Below are 17,870 nucleotides of genomic sequence, written 5' to 3'. Positions count from 1 at the left end.
TGTTTTTTGAGTACAATTGTTTTTGAACTGTTTTGTGGCTTTTTGCTTTGTTTTATCAACCATTTCATTTGTATACTGCTTACAGAGCTCTTTGATTAAGTGTTTTAGAAAATCACTGTATAAAATAAATTAATATTTCTGTTGTTGTTTTGTTGCTATCTTATTGTTATTTGAGGGGCATTGAGTCCCTGCAGGACTTGACATCTTTCCGCAGGGCCTGCAAGACAGAGTTGTTCCACCAGGCCTTTGGTCAGGGCACAGCCTGACTCCCTCCTTTGGCAATCTTTACAGAACCTTAGTTTATGGTTGCCATCAATTTTGATTTTAATTAATTTTTATAATGTTTTTATAATGTTGCACTATTTTAGTATTGTTAGCCGCCCTGAGCCCGGCTTCAGCTGGGGAGGGCGGGATATAAATAAAAATTTATTATTATTATTATTTAACTTAAGTTTTACTCAAAGTAAATTACTGAAATTAATGGGCATGACAAATTCTTTGTCTGGGCTGTGGGCTCAGTTAAGCCCCCTTCTTTTGTTTTGCGTTTTTTCAAAAAAAAAATACATGAATTTCCCATCTCACATTTTGCTGCCAGTTGTATTTTCTGTTTCAAAATAAGATCTGCTTACATAGCAATCTGCCAGCATTTCTGTACAGGGTGTGCTAAATGCAGCTGGCTGCATATCTTACTAGCTTTGTAAGATCACGTTATAACCCTCCTCTTGTCTTCATTAAAAATAAAAAAATCATGGAAAGCTGTAAAAGCAGAGCGACTGCCAAAAAAAAGAGTATATCCTGTAAAAATCATTTCTGTTCCTCTTTATAGTAATTTTTGGCAATTAGCAAATAGTGTTTGGTTTTATCCTAATGCGTTTTCAATATTTGTCTTGAATATTAGTTCAGCCTTGTCAAAATTAAATTGTAAAAAGCTTGTGCAAGTATCAGCTTGTTTTGCAATCCATCTGGCTTAGTTCAGTTTACTGTCACTCAGCAGGCTTGCCAAAATGAGATACTCAGCATAACTGAATTATCTCAGTAAGATTCAGGCTACAAGACTTTACACATTTGCCTGGGAGTAAGTCTCACTGGTCCCATCACCTCCTGGCAAATAGAAGGGGAAGAAATGGAGGCAGTGAGAGATTTTACTTTCTTGGGCTCCATGATCACTGCAGATGGTGACAGCAGCTACGAAATTAAAAGACGCCTGCTTCTTGGGAGAAAAGCAATGACAAACCTAGACAGCATCTTAAAAAGTAGAGACATCACCTTGCCAACAAAGGTCCGTATAGTTAAAGCTATGGTTTTCCCAGTAGTGATGTATGGAAGTGAGAGCTGGACCATAAAGAAGGCTGATTGTTGAAGAATTGATGCTTTTGAATTATGGTGCTGGAGGAGACTCTTGAGAGTCCCATGGACTGCAAGAAGATCAAACCTATCCATTCTGAAGGAAATCAGCCCTGAGTGCTCACTGGAAGGACAGATCCTGAAGCTGAGACTCCAATACTTTGGCCACCTCATGAGAAGAGAAGACTCCCTGGAAAAGACCCTGATGTTGGGAAAGATGGAGGGCATAAGGAGAAGGGGACGACAGAGGACGAGATGGTTGGATAGTGTTCTCGAAGCTACCAGCATGAGTTTGACCAAACTGCGGGAGGCAGTGGAAGACAGGAGTGCCTGGCGTGATCTGGTCCATGGGGTCACAAAGAGTCGGACACAACTAAATGACTAAACAACAACAACAAGTCTCACTGGATGCAGTGGGGCTGGCGTCTGAGTAGACAGGCACAGGGATGCACAAACGGACTCAATAATTTTGTTAACAGATGGCAGCCATTTTTTCAGAACTAACATGCATACTGTATAGATTGGGATGTTAAGCTTTGGGCAGTTTCACGTGCACAGTCTTCTCATTAAAAAAATAAGCAAGTGATTTTCACAGTGGTGCAGCAATAAAACTGCTAGCGCATTTGCAAAGCGAAGCAACGGTCCAGTATGGTTTCAGATTGGACCCCAACTCTACAATTCTACACAAAATCTCAAGAAATCAGAAAGGGGTGTTCCCAGAAAGGGATGTTCCTTGTGTGGACAGGGGCTCTGGAGTAAAGTTTCCATGTGATTAGGAAGTATCCTGGCATGGCAAAACTCTCTGAATTACACTGACTTTATTGTATTGATTATTTTGTTACATTATTTTACATGTTTGATATTCTAGTGACTGCAACATTTGTTAATGCTATTGGGATTATTGTGAGCCACTTTTGAGCTCAACATTTGTTGTTAGAAAAGCGGAAATTTAGCTTCCTGCCTCCCACAACTTTTCAGTCTATAAAAGGTAAAGGCACCCCTGACCATTAGGTCCAGTCGTGACTGACTCTGGGGTTGCGGCGCTCATCCTGCTTTATTGGCCGAGGGAGCCAGCGTACAGCTTCTGGGTCATGTGGCCAACATGACTAATCTGCTTCTGGCGAACCAGAGCAGTGCACAGAAACGCCGTTTACCTTCCCGCCAGAGCGGTACCTATTTATCTACTTGCACTTTGACGTGCTTTCAAACTGCTAGGTTGGCAGGAGCAGGGACCGAGCAACGGGAGCTCACCCCGTCACGGGGATTCGAACCACTGACCTTCTGATCGGCAAGTCCTAGGCTCTGTGGTCTAACCCACAGCGCCACCTGCATCCATAGAAGAGATATAAAAATGATGAAGTGACTTTCAGGTAGCCTTTTGTGAACACTGGAACTGGAAATGTGAGCTGTTGTCCCATTCACTATATATAAGCCATGAAAGCTGAAAGCTTGCTTTCTTTGTGTGTGTCAGGCCTGGTCAGCATTGAACCTGTTGGAAGCATCCCAAACAGGCAAACATTTCCTGTTAGCATTAAGAAGCCACTGGAGCAAAACATGATATAAAATGAGAAGCAGTGGTTCCCAAACTCCCCCCCCCCCATGGGCCACTTGAAAATTGCTGACGGGCTTGGTGAAACGTGCACTGATATTTCTCCTTGTTGCAGCAATTGCAATGCATCGTGCTAGAAAGCTGCGTGGTTTTTACTTGCGTTTTTATTGCTTCCCTTACTTCGTGCATTGTGCTGTGCTGCAATGCAATTCGAATTCCACAGCGTTGCAATTGTAATATAACAAAATGCAATATGAGAAATAAAAGAAGCAACAAATGCAATTGAAAAGCAATGTGAATATTTGAGGGTGAGGTGCCACGGATCACCTGGGTGAAACCGGTGGACCGGACCACAGATTGAAACACTCATTTAAAAGCAACAAACCTCCTTTCGCGCCTGCGTGTTTCATGCAGCGCTGGATAGGCAAGTGTCACGCCTAAGAGGTAAGGCTTTCTTTTCAATGGAGACTTCCGGCTCTCAATTACAGATCCTAGGATCCTGCATGCGTGGAAGTGAACAGAAATATTACAACGGATTAAAAATAAATAAATCCGGAGCTGGAAGGTCCTTTGCTTTAAAATAAATGCTAGCTGCACCCATGCGCTACTCTGTCAACTATATGTGTTGGATGTCTGCCCGTTGTGCTGCAAGGCTGAAAATGCAGAGCAGCTCCAACGACGGCGGGGACAAGCAGAGGGTCCTGAAAAACTCATATCCTCGGCTTTTGTTACTTATAAACCGGGGATAGGATTATTGGGGGGGGGGACCTCTGCGCACTGCGTCGGAGCTGCTTCTTTCGGTTCTTCCACCTCTTTTTTTGCAAAAATAAAAGAAATTCAAAGGCTGCTGCAGCTTTAGCAGCTGCGAACAGATGCAGTCTTGTTCTGTGTTGCATCTGACCGCATGCAGAAAATGCAAAAATTAAAATTAAAAAATGCATTGTAGAGCCGGAAATGAGAGGTGCATGACATTATACTTTACTCTTGCCTTCCTTCCTTCCTTTCCCTTCTTTTCTTACAACTCGCGAGCAAATCTCTGGGATACGCAGAACCTTGGACAGCGCGCACCCGCGGTAGTGGGTTTTCCTCCCCTCCCCTTGAAACTCTGCAGTCACAGAGACTGAGTAGCCGCTTCCAGGTGAGCATCCCGCCCCCCGTTAAAGTCCCAGGGTGAGTGACTCTGTCTAACAGGGGCAGCTGCAACAGTGTCTCCCTTTGAGGGTCCCTTTCACAGCATGCATTGACCGGGAAAGCGAATCCTGGGAACCTCTGCACCCAGAGAGAACTACAACTCCCAGCACCCTTGACAAACTACAATTCCCAGGATTCTTCAGTAGGACTGGGGAGTGTGCTTTAAATATATGGTGTGTACACCGATGGGGGTAGATCTGTAATGCAGGAGAGGAACTGGTGAGGGGGCTGGCTCGAGGGGCGAGCAACCTGTTTTTCTGCCACTCTGATGCCACTCTGATGCCCTCCTGGTGCTGTTAAAGTACCATATCTCCCATCATCTTCTTCTTTGGTGATCACTTATAGCCGAGTATGATTGCCTTACATAAACACGGTTTGAGTCCGTAAGTGACTGTGGAAGCCAATTCTGGATCCACACGTCCTTCCACAGTGGGCACATAGGTTTCCGGGTGGGAGTTGATCACGGTGTGGATTTGCCAAGCATGCCTTCCTCTTAGTACGTTTCTCCTTTTAGTCCTGAGTTCGAGCGTCTTCAAAACCCGTGACACCTTTGGTAAAGGCTGTTCTCCAATTGAAGCGCTCTCAAGCCAGTGTTTCCCAAATTTCCATACTTAGACTGCACATACATAAGCGCTGTTTGTGCTTATGTTCACATACCTCTGAGCATTGATGTTTCTTCTCACCTGTTACGGCTTCTCACCTGTCACCCCCAAACTAGAAGTCTCCCAATTATGGCATCTGAAAGTCTATTTTGTCTAAGCACCCCATGGAAGTAAACTCTGATGTTTAAGGCCTTGCTAATATTTCATGCAACATGGGCTTAATGGAACCCATATATCAGCATTTTGTTGTATTGTCTTTTGCTCATCAGGGTGTAAATGAGCTTCAAGTGTGCCTTCCTCTTAGCACATTTCTCCTTTTCGTCCTGAGTTCGAGCATCTTCAAAGCCCATGACACCTTTGGTAAAGGCTGTTATCCAACTGGAGCGCTTGCAGGCCAGTGTTTCCCAGTTCTCGGTGTTTACACTACATTTTTATATCTCCCATCAGCTTCAGCCACCAAGTGGGCAATGGTAAAGGGTGTTGCACAACTGCAACAAATACATATAAAAAAATTGAGTTGTATCAAAGGCTACCAAATGGTCTTCCGGAATGTTTTGCATTCAAAAACTAAGGTACCACTGTTCAAGATTCTTCACTTAACTGTGTACATGTTAAATTCTGAATCCCTGAAGTGGTTTTCTTAGGGCACAGTGATTTGAAACAGCAGAGCTCATGCCTCGTCGGCTCAAATCTACTTGCAGGCTAAACTCTTCCCAAAACTATATGTTGCCATTTTGAGATGAGAATCTGTTTTAATGCATACTGCATTACAGACGTATATATTGCTGGCAATGTTAGATGTCCCTCATGTTATATACCCTTGCTTGGAAATACATAGGCTCTCAGGGAAAATATCGAATGCTTTTTCACGTGGACAAACTCCTCAGCTAGGTACCATGGCAATGTTTGTGATGGTGTCTGTTTTTTAAATCCAAAGAACATCAGCTAATATTCTGAACATTTAAGAAAATGGGGGAGATGGCGCAGAGTTTCGAGCTTTTTTGGGGGGGAGAATTACCCAGGGTTGTTGAGCTTTTTCTATGGGGGATTGCCGGAAATCGCTCACCCGCACGAGTTGCAAAATCCTCCTCTCATCTGTCCCCTCACTGGGAAAAGTTGGCAATCACCCCCCCCCCCAGGGCCACAGCGACAGCCAATCAACACCAGCCATTGACGCATCAACCAATAACACGCCAAATAGCTGCTCAAACACCCACCCTATGCACTATCCATGTATAAGACGACCCCCACTTTTTAGCATAATTTTTAAAGAAAAAAGCCTAGTCTTATACACAGAAACGTACGGTAGGTTGTGGATCTGGCGTCTTTTTATGTATGACATGGTTAAGATGTGCAGACATGTATCAGGACCTTCTTTAAAAAAAAGAAAACACCCCCTCAAAAAAAAAAAACCTACTGAAAACATACTGATTTATTCCTTAGGGAAGACAAGAACACTTTCAAAAGGCTGCCTCAAAAGGCACGGAGAGACTGGAAGACGAGGTATGAGCACTGCGTGCAGCAAAACATGGATTCCAAATTCCATTGATTTCAGTGAGTTATGAATGTCTTTGCTCCTTTCCCATTGCATCATACCCATCCGAAGAAGGAGCTACTTTGGATTCTCCTGGATATTCTGGAAGCTTTGTATATGAGAACAATTTCCATGAAGATGTGATAGGAACTCTGAGGAATCTGAAAACCGCCCCCCCACACACACACCCATTGCCTATTTTAGAGCAAAGTAGAAATCTGATTAATATTTTATTCTCACTATATAAGGCAGTTTAGATGAATTTTGAGTCTTTTTTTAAAAAGGTACTATCTTCCTCAGACCGACTACTATCAACCTCCTAACAAATGTAATTTTCTAAACAGAAAAAACAAAATAGTATTACAAAAAAAGGGAAGGTTTTTCTATACCAGTTGTTTGTCAGGCAAAAGAACTGACAATGCAAGCTTCTTAAGCTATATCTGGCTGAGAGGGGGATTATTGTAAAGGACACTTGGGGAATAGTAATTAATAAGGAATGAAACCCCATATCTTTTCTTCTGATAAAGTGTTAAATGCAGCAGTAAATTTGTTAACTGCATTTAATCTTTTCGCAGTTTAAGTCCTATATCTGTCCCAGGTACTTTCACTGAACAGTCTTAAAATAAAAAGATTATGAATCAAGTTTTTAAAATTGCATTCAGTTTTAAAATTATTTTCTTGATTTATTTGCTTATCTTTCTATTGGTTATGGTTACGTTGGAACAAACCTGGAAAATAAAGTATTTGACTATTTCCCTATTACTCTGTTCTCTTTTAAAAAAAAACAACAACCTCCCAGTCCTTTCATGTCACGTTTTGTAAGTGCATGCTCTGCTTTTTTTTATTTCATAAAATGTTATTTATTGTCCAGGGCCAGAGCATCATTCCTGTGCTGACAGGGGAAGTTATTCCTATAATGGAACTCCTTTCATCTATGAAATCACAAAGTGCTCCAGAAGACATAGATGTAAGCCCTTATCTTAGCTGCATCATGAAAGGAAACAGCTCTTCCATTCTTCTCCTTTTTGATCTGCCTTCGGTAAAATAAATTACACATTGTAAATAAGAATACTTCTAGATTTTCGGGAGTGCCGAGTTAATACCAGCTTCCATCTCATAAGCATGACGGCACTTGAAATCATTTTCTAACCGTACTTGACCAAAACTGTATGCAGTTGTTGTTGTTTTTTACATGCAAAGGTTTATAAAAAGTGATTGGTCGTAAAATAGGGACATGCCATAATGTAGGATCTTGAGGATGCTAGAATGTCTTTTACTGATGTGTTTTGACCTGGCAGGAATGTGGCCATGAACTCTAATAATGACTCTTTGTCTCCTAGATTGAAAGGATAAAAGCTAAAGGAACCCCTGACCATTAGGTCCAGTCCTGACCGACTCTGGGGTTGCGGCGCTCATCTCGTTTTATTGGCCAAGGGAGCTGCCGTACAGCTTAGGGAGCTGGCGTACAGCTTCCAGTTCATGTGGCCAGCATGACTAAGCCGCTTCTGGTGAACCAGAGCAGCGCACGGAAACGCCGTTTACCTTCCCGCCGGAGTGGTACCTATTTATCTACTTGCATTTTGACGTGCTTTCGAACTGCTAGGTTGGCAGGAGCTGGGACCGAGCAACGGGAGCTCACCCCGTCACAGGGATTCGAACCGCCGACCTTCTGATCAGCAAGTCCTAGGCTCTGTGGTTTAACCCACAGTGCCACCCGCGTCCCAGATTGAAAGGATCGAGTGTGTGTAGACCAGGGGTCAGCAAAGTTTTCGTGGCTTGGGCCGGTTTATGGTCCCACAGACGCTGCAGTGGGCCGGAGTGCTCACGCACGCACAACGCTATTTCCGGCGTGGAGGAGGCATGCGCAGCTTTCCATTGGCTGCAGAATAAATTACCTGATAGATTCTAACTAGAATAAATTAACTGATAGAACTTGGAGCAGGGGGAGCTGGGCGAATCAACAATAGCGACAAAAAAATATCTAAAACAGTTAATGAATGAAGAAGTTTCCTGTAATCAGAAAAAAATGGGAAACTATTAATTTGAGCTTGTGTTCTTTTCCCCTCACACATAGAGAGGGAGTAGGGGGGTGTTGTTGTTTTATTTGTTTCTGTTGCAATACTATGGTGAAGCAAATTCAGGCTCCAAAAAAAAAAGGAGGCTGTAAGAAAGGTCTCCAAACAGCAATATGGTGGGCTGGACATTTCCTCTAGTGATGTTCTGGACAGTCCAGTGGAGGTGGGTGTCCAAGCTGGAAGGGGGGAAAAGAACATTATTGTTGGCTATAAAATATGCAGTTTGCATGCTGGGGGAACATATAGCTGTTAGAAAATATATGTGAATCCCTGAAAGAATTGCCCCAGTTTCTGTGCAATATATAACCACTGCCGATTTTTCTCTTGGCTAAACTTCACTGCCTGTACTATTAAAATGATATTGTATTACAGATGGTACACACACTGTGCCTCTTTCTCACTTTAACAGAGAGGAAGTGTTCGAGGCTTTGCAGAAATGAAACCTCCTTTCATTACAAGTCGGGTCTTTTCGTGCAAGGATTGCTGAAGGTAAGGTCATTGATCTCCTCTGCTAAATTCTCCCAAATGCCACTGGCTCCTTCGTTTCTAATGAAAAGAAGTAATGTTGTGCTTAGAAGCTTTTGAATTATCTCTTTGTCATTATGATGTCTACCTTGTCCTCTTTCTGACTAGATGTCTTTTCTAGGGGTTTCCCAGGCAGTATTTGTATTTTCCCTTTGAGGTTAAAATGAAGGTTTCCACTTAGATATTTTGGTAGGCAGGCCGCTGAGCGGGCTTCCCACCCCTCCGAACGAGGAAGTTAAAGAGAGTTTATCCAGCACAACTGAGGAAGCATAATTTTTAAGTGCTAATCTGAATTCATGCTTAGAGCTGCTTTCTTGGAAAAACGTATTTCCCTTGTTTGCTCTCCCAATACGAAGAAATATTAAATTTGCACCCCTCTCCTCTCCTTCTCACATTCAGAAACGATGGGAATGTATTGTAAAAGTTAGCTTTGCAACTGACATAATTATTTTAATTTATTTACTCAACAATATTTGCATACCGCTTACTAGCATGAAAGACCCCTATTTAATATGCAATTATTTCCATTATACAGTGGTACCTCGGGTTACATACGCTTCAGGTTACATACGCTTCAGGTTACACACTCCGCTAACTCAGAAATAGTACCTTCAGGTTAAGAACTTTGCTTCAGGATAAGAACAGAAATCTTGCTCCGGTGGCGCAGCGGCAGCAGGAGGCCCCATTAGCTAAAGTGGTGCTTCAGGTTAAGAACAGTTTCAAGTTAAGAATAGACCTCCGGAACGAATTAAGTACTTAACCCGAGGTACCACTGTATTCTAGAAATCTTTAATCATTTTTAAAAAATCGAATCAGTTTAATTTTGCCAACTTCGGCAGTCCAAATTCACTGGGTACCTTTAGAAGCACCCATGGCCAAATAATCTCAGAGTACTTGTAAGGAACAAACAGTCATGGTAGTGAGCAAAACTGCAAACCCTACAGTTCTTTTCCCCTTTCTGACAGGGGTAAGTATTCATGGGCCAGTTGCGGTTCTGTCAGAAGGAAGGAATCCTACCGTGTTTGTGGCCGATCAGCTGCACATCCTGAATTAGTTGGGAAGGGATGGAGAAGCAACCTAGCAATTTGTTCAAATGCTGACAAGACATGGGGATTGAAAGAAACTCACATTACCACCGCAGGGTTCCTGTCTCTGTAATAAGGCATGCATCAGCAGTTGAGAAGCATAGCCTCAAACTGAAACTTCAAATCCTATGGTTATTGTGTTTCTAAAAAGAAAGTTCCAGTGATAACGCTGCTTGAATCAAAAGTTTGCAGTCTCTTTCATTTTCATGGGTCATCATTCCATATTTTCTCATAAGCATTTTAAGCGTTTTTTTAAAATTGGACCAGCATTTCCAAGACATGTAGACGTTGACAGGTTTTAATCTCTTTTCACTCTGTTGTCTATTCCCTTTGGAATGCTTTAATTATTTGCTTTCCACCGTTTTCACTGACGCTTTAAATATTTCTTGTGAAACAATTCAGGCAGTACAAACATTTGGATAAATAAAGTCATAAAAGGAGTCGAGTAAGTATCTCAGAACCGAAATGTAAGGGTGTTTCACTGAGGCTGCAGCCATAAACCACATCTACTCAGAGGAAAGTCCCATTGAATTCAAGACAGTAGCAGGTTAGGGTTGAAGGCCCAATTCTCTGTGGAGAACGCTTGAAGTCTTACAATTCAGGCTGAGCAAGCAAGCCCCCACTTAAATTCAGTGGAGCTTGCTCCCACATGTGTGTGTGTGTAAGAATGTAGTCAAGGCTGCAATCCCAAACCAACGTTTTTGAACATAGGAAGAAATACAGTTACAGTGGACAGCCACCAGTTTAACTTGGTGTTGTGGGGAAATTCAACATATTGCTTCATGCTTCCCCTGTTTGTATTTTTTTAGGAATTCTTTCCAAGATGTCCTGCACCAAGAGACTCTAGTAAAAGACTTCCTGTATCAGGTGACTATTCACTCAAATGAAATAAAGCAGATTAATACATAGCATGTTAAAAAAAACACTGAAGTAGTTTTTTGTGTAGTTGTATATATATATTAAAAAATCTCAAGTGATTTCTTTTGTGTAGTAATTTAACAGTGGTTTTAAAGAAGATTTCTCTGTGTTCTGTACTTTGAAGTTAATTCAAGTGGCAGTATACTATATTGTCTAGAAACTGAGGGAAAGCTTCAAGTGTACTTAAGGGGTGTAGAAATAAAAGCATTATTGTTAAGACTGAGTATCTAAACATGGGTGGGTCTGTCTCCCATCTATTTCTTTGTAAAAGCAGTTCCCAGCATTGTACTAAGTTACGAGAGCTATAAATTCAGACCTGCTCTTTAATCTTGACAATATTTTTTTTTACAAGTTCTGCAAAAATATTACCAAGTCTATAATGCCACATAATACGTATCGTGTTATACATAGGCTCTGAATGTAACCAGCGCATAAACAGATTAGAAAGGGCAATGCATATAACTGTAAAAACATGTTGATGTATTCATGCTTTCAAAATGAATGGTAGATTTTGTTAGTAATGCATCTGTTTGTGTCGTGCACTCAGAGATGTGCTGCATCTCCGCAGAGTCCCTGCATCCACCTCCCATCACGATGAGTATTTTCCTAGAATATAACTGATGAGAAAATGCCGGTAGATGAGACCGTTTGCTGATTTTTCCTGTGTGGCCGTTTTTTAACAGGTCTTTTGTTTGAAACCTGGATTGTCTCTGAGGAGGGTGTTCCTTGCCCAATTCTTGTTGGTCCTCCAAAGAAAAGCCTTAACTCTCATCAAATATGTAGAAGATGATACGTAAGTATATAGGAGCTCGCGGAAGCAGTGAGTTCGGTACCCTGGCATGTTTTGAAATGAAAATATTTTGCTCAACCACAGTTTTCCCTGTCATCCCTCAGGCAAAAAGGGGAAAAGCCTCTGAAATCACTCCGGAACTTGAAGATAGACCTGGACTTAACAGCAGAGGGCGATCTGTACATAGTGATGGCTTTAGCTGAGAAGATCAAGCTTGGTTTGCATTCTTTGGCCGGCTTTTCTATACCAGCGCGCAGGAACGTGATGTCCTGTTGTCGTTTTAAAGACGTTTTCCAGTGTGGGTTGGTGAAGCTCCACAGCGCTTTTCAAAGATGCCACCGGTGAAGGGAATGCAATGTTCCTCTGTTCTCCCGACGCAACAGAATGTGGGGTGAAACAGGAGTGACAAGCCCCTCTTAGCCAGGGGCAAATTTCTGAGGGTCACATGCTTGTGGTGGAGACCAGGAGCAGAAGTGGTTGGAGCTATGAATGCAACTTTTTGCTTTGTACATTAAGGTAGCACCTATGCATGCTCAAACACCCCTCTCTATCCTCCAAATGGTGGCCAGTGTGGAGTGTGGCCTGAGGAGGGATCAGAGGGCCAGTTGCATTTGGTCCCTGGGCCTGAGTTTCTCCAACCTTAGTGATATGGTGCCATGTGCGAGGCTAAAAAGCTGACACGCTCTCCAGCGTGTCCCGTTGCACCAGAAGCGGTTTAGGCATGCTGGCCACATGACCCAGAAAGCTGTCTGTGGACCAACACCGGCTCCGTTCGCCTGAAAGTGAGATGAGCACTTCAACCACATAGTTGCCTTTGACTGGACTTAACCGTCCAGGGGCCCTTTACCTTTTTAAAGAAAACCCAAAGCCCAAAGCCCGGTAAGCGTTTGCTCAGCTTTGGGAAGGAGGACACAAGAAAGGTTGTTTTCTGCTGCTCCAGAGAAGCGGACACGGAGCAATGGATCCAAACTACAAGAAAGAAGATTCCACCTAAACATTAGGAAGAACTTCCTGACAGTAAGAGCTGTTCAACAGTGGAATTTGCTGCCAAGGAGTGTGATGGAGTCTCCTTCTTTGGAGGTCTTTAAGCAGAGGCTTGACAACCATATGTCAGGAGTGCTCTGATGGTGTTTCCTGCTTGGCAGGGGGTTGGACTCGATGGCCCTTGTGGTCTCTTCCAACTCTATGATTCTATGATTCTATGACCCTGTAAGAGCCCTCCCACTTCACCTTAGACATGCATCCAAGGCTCCATTTCACTTATAGTCAGAGGGGAAAAAATTGGGTGTGGGTGGGTGGGTGTAAATGTCAGCTTAATGGGGTTTTCTGAACCACAAAGTAAAGAGGACAATTTTAATAGGACACTGGACTTGTTTCTTTTTCTTATATGGCATGGTGCTGGGTGAAATAATGCAACTGTCTCTTTCTGTCTGGGGATTGTTGATTGAAAAGCAGTAGTGGTTTTTAAGACCATCGCATCCAGTGTATCTGATATGATGAACGGTGCCATCTGTGTTGCTCTCCCCACCTGCCGCTACTTCACATACCCTTCAGAAGCCACCCGATACCTGTGCTGACAAAACAGGCATTTAAATGCATAAACGTGAAAACAGGCAAGTGATTTCCTTTAATATTTACCTGGTCCTGCATAGAATGGACCTGATCCTGCACAAATACTGTTTTTTAAACGGGGTTGTAAGAAGCCATGCTTTTGTGCCCAACTGACAAGCAGTCGATTGCATCCAAACAGTGATGGGGGACATTTGACATTCCCGGTGGTCTTGCGACTACAGCTGCCGTTGAGCCCCATGCAGCAAAGCAATGATCAGGGTTGACTGGTGTTTCCCCCATCACAGAGATGCCTCACCCCTGTCTGTGTTAAGACCATCATGCATGCCGCACACTTAAACGGCTAGCATATTTGCAGATCATGAGAGTGTAAATTAGAAAAAGCCAAGTACAGTCGTACCTTGGTTTTCCAACAACTTAGTTCCCAAACGTTTTGGCTTCTGAACGTCGCAAACCCGGAAGTGACTGTTCCGGTTTGTGAACTATTTTTGGAAGCTGAACGTCCAATGGGGCTTCCACGGCTTCTGATTGGCTACAGGAGCTTCCTGTAGCCAATCAGAAGCTGTGGTTTGGTTTTCGGACGTTTTGGAAGAAGAACAGACTTCTGGAACGGATTCCGTTCGACTTCCAAGGTACAACTACTTGGCTGAATAATTGCCAAGCTTATCCTGATGAGTAAAAGCAATATAAATGCCCTATGTCTCCTTGTTGCTCTTTAAGAGTTTGGGGTGTGCACCGATTACAGCCAAACTTCGTAAATAACAGAGTTGAGGGAATACTAGTGGCAAACTGTTTTTATCTCTTTTAACTCCAATATATTTGTCTCTTGGCTCTTCCTACACTGGAAAAAGACAAAATATAAACTTGCCACTTTTCCCATCTGTATAATAGGAAATATTCATAACCTTCTAACGTGCAAGGTTTACAAAGTAAACATGCAAAAATCTCCATGTCACGTTGCGCCTGAGATCTTTTCAGTGTGCGCTGCAGTTTTATTTTTATTTCATTGTTCAACTGTTGGTTTGATTTGTTGCTTGCCAAATGCTGATACGTTTCGTTCCAAGTGCAGTATTTTTTGTGTTCCTCAACGATTAGGGAAATTTGCTGTTTTGTGAAAATCTAAGTACACCTGACAAAGGCTTGTCTTCTTAAAAGCCGTTCTTGAGCATTCTACAACAATAATATTTTCTTGGAAACCTCTTGTGTATTGTATGCTGTGTATGACTTAAGTGTCGTGGCTTAGATTAGCCCCTGATGTTCTGAGGGTGGGTTTCCTCTTTAATGTCTGCATCTTGGGAAGATAGGAGCACAAAACTAAGCAGTCTGCTTTAGTTTTGCAAAACCAAAATAGGCAGTCTGCTTTTGTGAAGCTGTGTTTGCAGCGGAGTCCTGCCGCTCTCTGGATTATGGCCTGTAACTTCACAAACGTGAAGTTGTGTCAAAATACCAAATAATGATGCCAAGGAAAATAACTAAAATAGATTCAGCTGTATGGGAAGGAAGGGAAGGGGGCAGTAAAGGTGGAGAGCTCTTTCCCTTTTTCCTCAGTGCAGAATATTGCCACAGGTGAGCGACAATGTCAGTCCTCGGATGAATGGCTGGAGCAATAGCTCCGATGGCCTGCCACACACAGCAAGAGTCAAGAAGCCACAAATATCGCTACTGTCGAGTGTAACAGTCCTGGGTGTTTTCTCTGTTCATGACTCATGACACTAAATATGTAGACAGTTGATATTTTTCCAGGTTACTGAAGCGATAAACATAGGGGGTTGCAGTCAGAAATCTTAAGATAACAGTGGGCGTATCCGAGATCGGTTTTATGATGGGATAATGCTGGAAGATGGTTTAAAAGCAGCTTATGCAGCTGCACGTTCATTGTTGCATTTGTCAATTAGCTAAATTCAGTGTTGTTGTTTTCCAAGGTTCTGGTTTGGGTGCGTGCAGCCCTGTGCTGCTTGGGGCCAGGATACCTGACATATCATCTCACCCTTTATATAGCCAGCTGATCACTGCCTTCTGCAAGTGAAGGCCTCCTGCAAGTATCATCTGATCAGGTCTGTTCTGCACAATGCAAGAACTGGGCCTCTAGTGTTGCCCTTTGGCATTCCCTCGCGTTAGAGAGGCACTGCTTCTGTTGTCTTCCCAGTGCTACTGCGAGAGAAACTTCCTCTTGCAACAAGCCATTTGAATAGAGGGTATTTGTTTTATCGCTTTGTGTTTTTGCCACCTGGGCTCCTTTTGAGAGGAAGGGCAAGAGAAGATATTTTTAATACAGTTACGTAATAATAATAATATAATAATAATTTATTATTTATACCCCGCCCATCTGGCTGACTTTCCCCAGCCACTCTGGGCGGCTCCCAATCAGTGTTAAAAACAGTACGGCGTTACATATTAAAAACTTCCCTGAACAGGGCTGCCTTAAGATGTCTTCTGAATGTCAAGTAATTATTTAACTCTTTGACATCTGATGGGAGGGCATTCCACAGGGCGGGCGCCACTACCGAGAAGGCCCTTAGTTCATTCCGGAGGTCTGTTCTTAACCTGAAACTGTTCTAAACCTGAGGTACCACTTTAGCTAATGGGGCCTCCTGCTGCCGCTGCGTCACTGCTGCCCGATTTCTGTGCACATCCTGAAGCAAAGTTCTTAACCCGAGGTACTATTTCTGGGTTATTGGAGTCTATAACCTGAAGCGTATGTAACCTGAAGCGTATGTAGCCCAAGGTACCACTGTATGTCATTGGTGATTTTGACTTGCAGAGAGAATGAAAGGCCAGCTCCTACGCATGATTGGAATGGAAGGGAAATTTTTCATCCCACAGGAAACCATGGCCTCCCCAAAGGTCATGTGACTCTCCAAGTAGCAGGGAGGGCTGCTATGGGGACGGGTTTCCTCCTGATGGATTTGCATAGCCCTGTCTCAAGAGCAAACGGGAGCAGATAGCCCAATCTGTACACCCTCCACCGCCAACAGAATTACCAGTTCTATCCAAGAGGAGGTCATGTGCCTTTATTTTAATGTTACCCTTTTGGTGGGGAGGTTTCTTTTGGTCAATCCACTTACATAACTTGACATCCAGATACAGAAAATGAATGTAGTGAATTTAATGGAGACCTTTTTCTTGCAACATTAGAAATCTTTAAAACACAAAACAAGTTTGTAAATTCAGCGGGTGCTATAGTGTCAAATTTACACACTTCAATCCAGGTATACAAAGCAGCATTAAACAGCAGCACAAGCGCCCACATTTGGGCAACAGTGTTTTATAGTGCAATTGTTTTCAGAGGAAAACATAACTCTCCAAAGGCCACTTTTTTCCTATCAAGTCAACAAATTTAAAAGAGGGACGGGTATCTGACCTCTAAGTCAACTTTTTTTTTTTTTTTTTTGCAGGTAGGTTTCTCATAGAGGCACATGTTTGTTTGGTAAGTTCATAATCTAAATTTAGAAGAAAAAAAGCTATTCAGAGAAGCTATTCACCAAACTTGCACATTCCAGGTAGTTCTTATTCTGGAATTTTAGTATTCAGTACGGTTAATATAAATTTCCATTTGGAAATACTTATTACAGCAGCTGTTCCAAACTCAAGTTTTTAGATTCCACCTCAAAATACTGAAGCCGTTGCTGAAGAGTCATATCGGAGACCTAGCACATGTCGTGTATATATATATATATATATATATATATATATATATATATATATATGGTTGTCACAGGTTCTATTAAAACACTCAAAACGACTGTTGCAAAAAGAAAGAAAAAGAGCAACACTTGACATTTCTGCGTAATACAAAAAGAGAGAGAGAGAGCTCCTGCGAGACAAAATGGGCTATTTTGTTAAAAGTTATGCAAAGATCTTATGCCTACAAACATTCCGTTTTACAGATGTGCTTGGCAAATTCAAACTCAGCGTAAACAACAAGCAGCTTTCCGTAATACATTAAAATCTTTTAGACCAGCTTTACTATTCCTTAGCTATGGGGCAGTGCTAGGTAGAAGACAATGGCCTTTAACCAACAGACAATAGTCTGACGACACACATGAGACACACACACACACACCAGTCATTAATTTCTCAGTAGACTTCCACGGAGCGAGATCGTAACAATGGCCAGGAGTCCTCAAAATGTGGTGGCACATCAGGAACATGCCTCTCGCCGCCATTTTGAGGTAACCTGTAACCTCAGGATACAGGCATGTAACCCCACCCCAGGAATTCTGGGTGGCCATTAAATGTGAAGCAGCCCTAAACACACACCCCTTTTTCTGTCAAACGTCCTGAACCTCCCTAAAAAGGCCAATTTACAAACAGCTTATCCCCCCGCACCTCGGGATGCACCAAATGTATGAAGTATCTCTGCGAGGGAGCAGTCCACGCAGATGCCATGGTTCGTGATCAAAGGCACCTGGAAAGGGGCTTGATGCATCCAAGTAATCCTGGCTGAGTCAGGCAGCCCTCCAAGGTGCCACAGGGCAATTGGGTGGGTGGGGGGTGCCAATCAAGCAGAACCAGTGGTCAGTTTTGTACGTTGCAAAATTCCTACGCAGAAGGCACTTCCATGTAGGAATTAACATGCTACCTGCATATAGATCTTCATGTGAAACAAATCCTACAAACATCTTACGGGCAGGGACACCACACGACAAAACTGTTAGCAGGTAGTACACGTTATTTCCTACACGGTA

The sequence above is a fragment of the Podarcis raffonei genome, chromosome 17, assembly GCF_027172205.1.
Source record: "Podarcis raffonei isolate rPodRaf1 chromosome 17, rPodRaf1.pri, whole genome shotgun sequence".
Classification (NCBI taxonomy): Eukaryota; Metazoa; Chordata; class Lepidosauria; order Squamata; family Lacertidae; genus Podarcis; species Podarcis raffonei.
The sequence above is the reverse complement of the archived record's forward strand: the minus strand, read 5'-3'. Positions refer to the sequence as shown.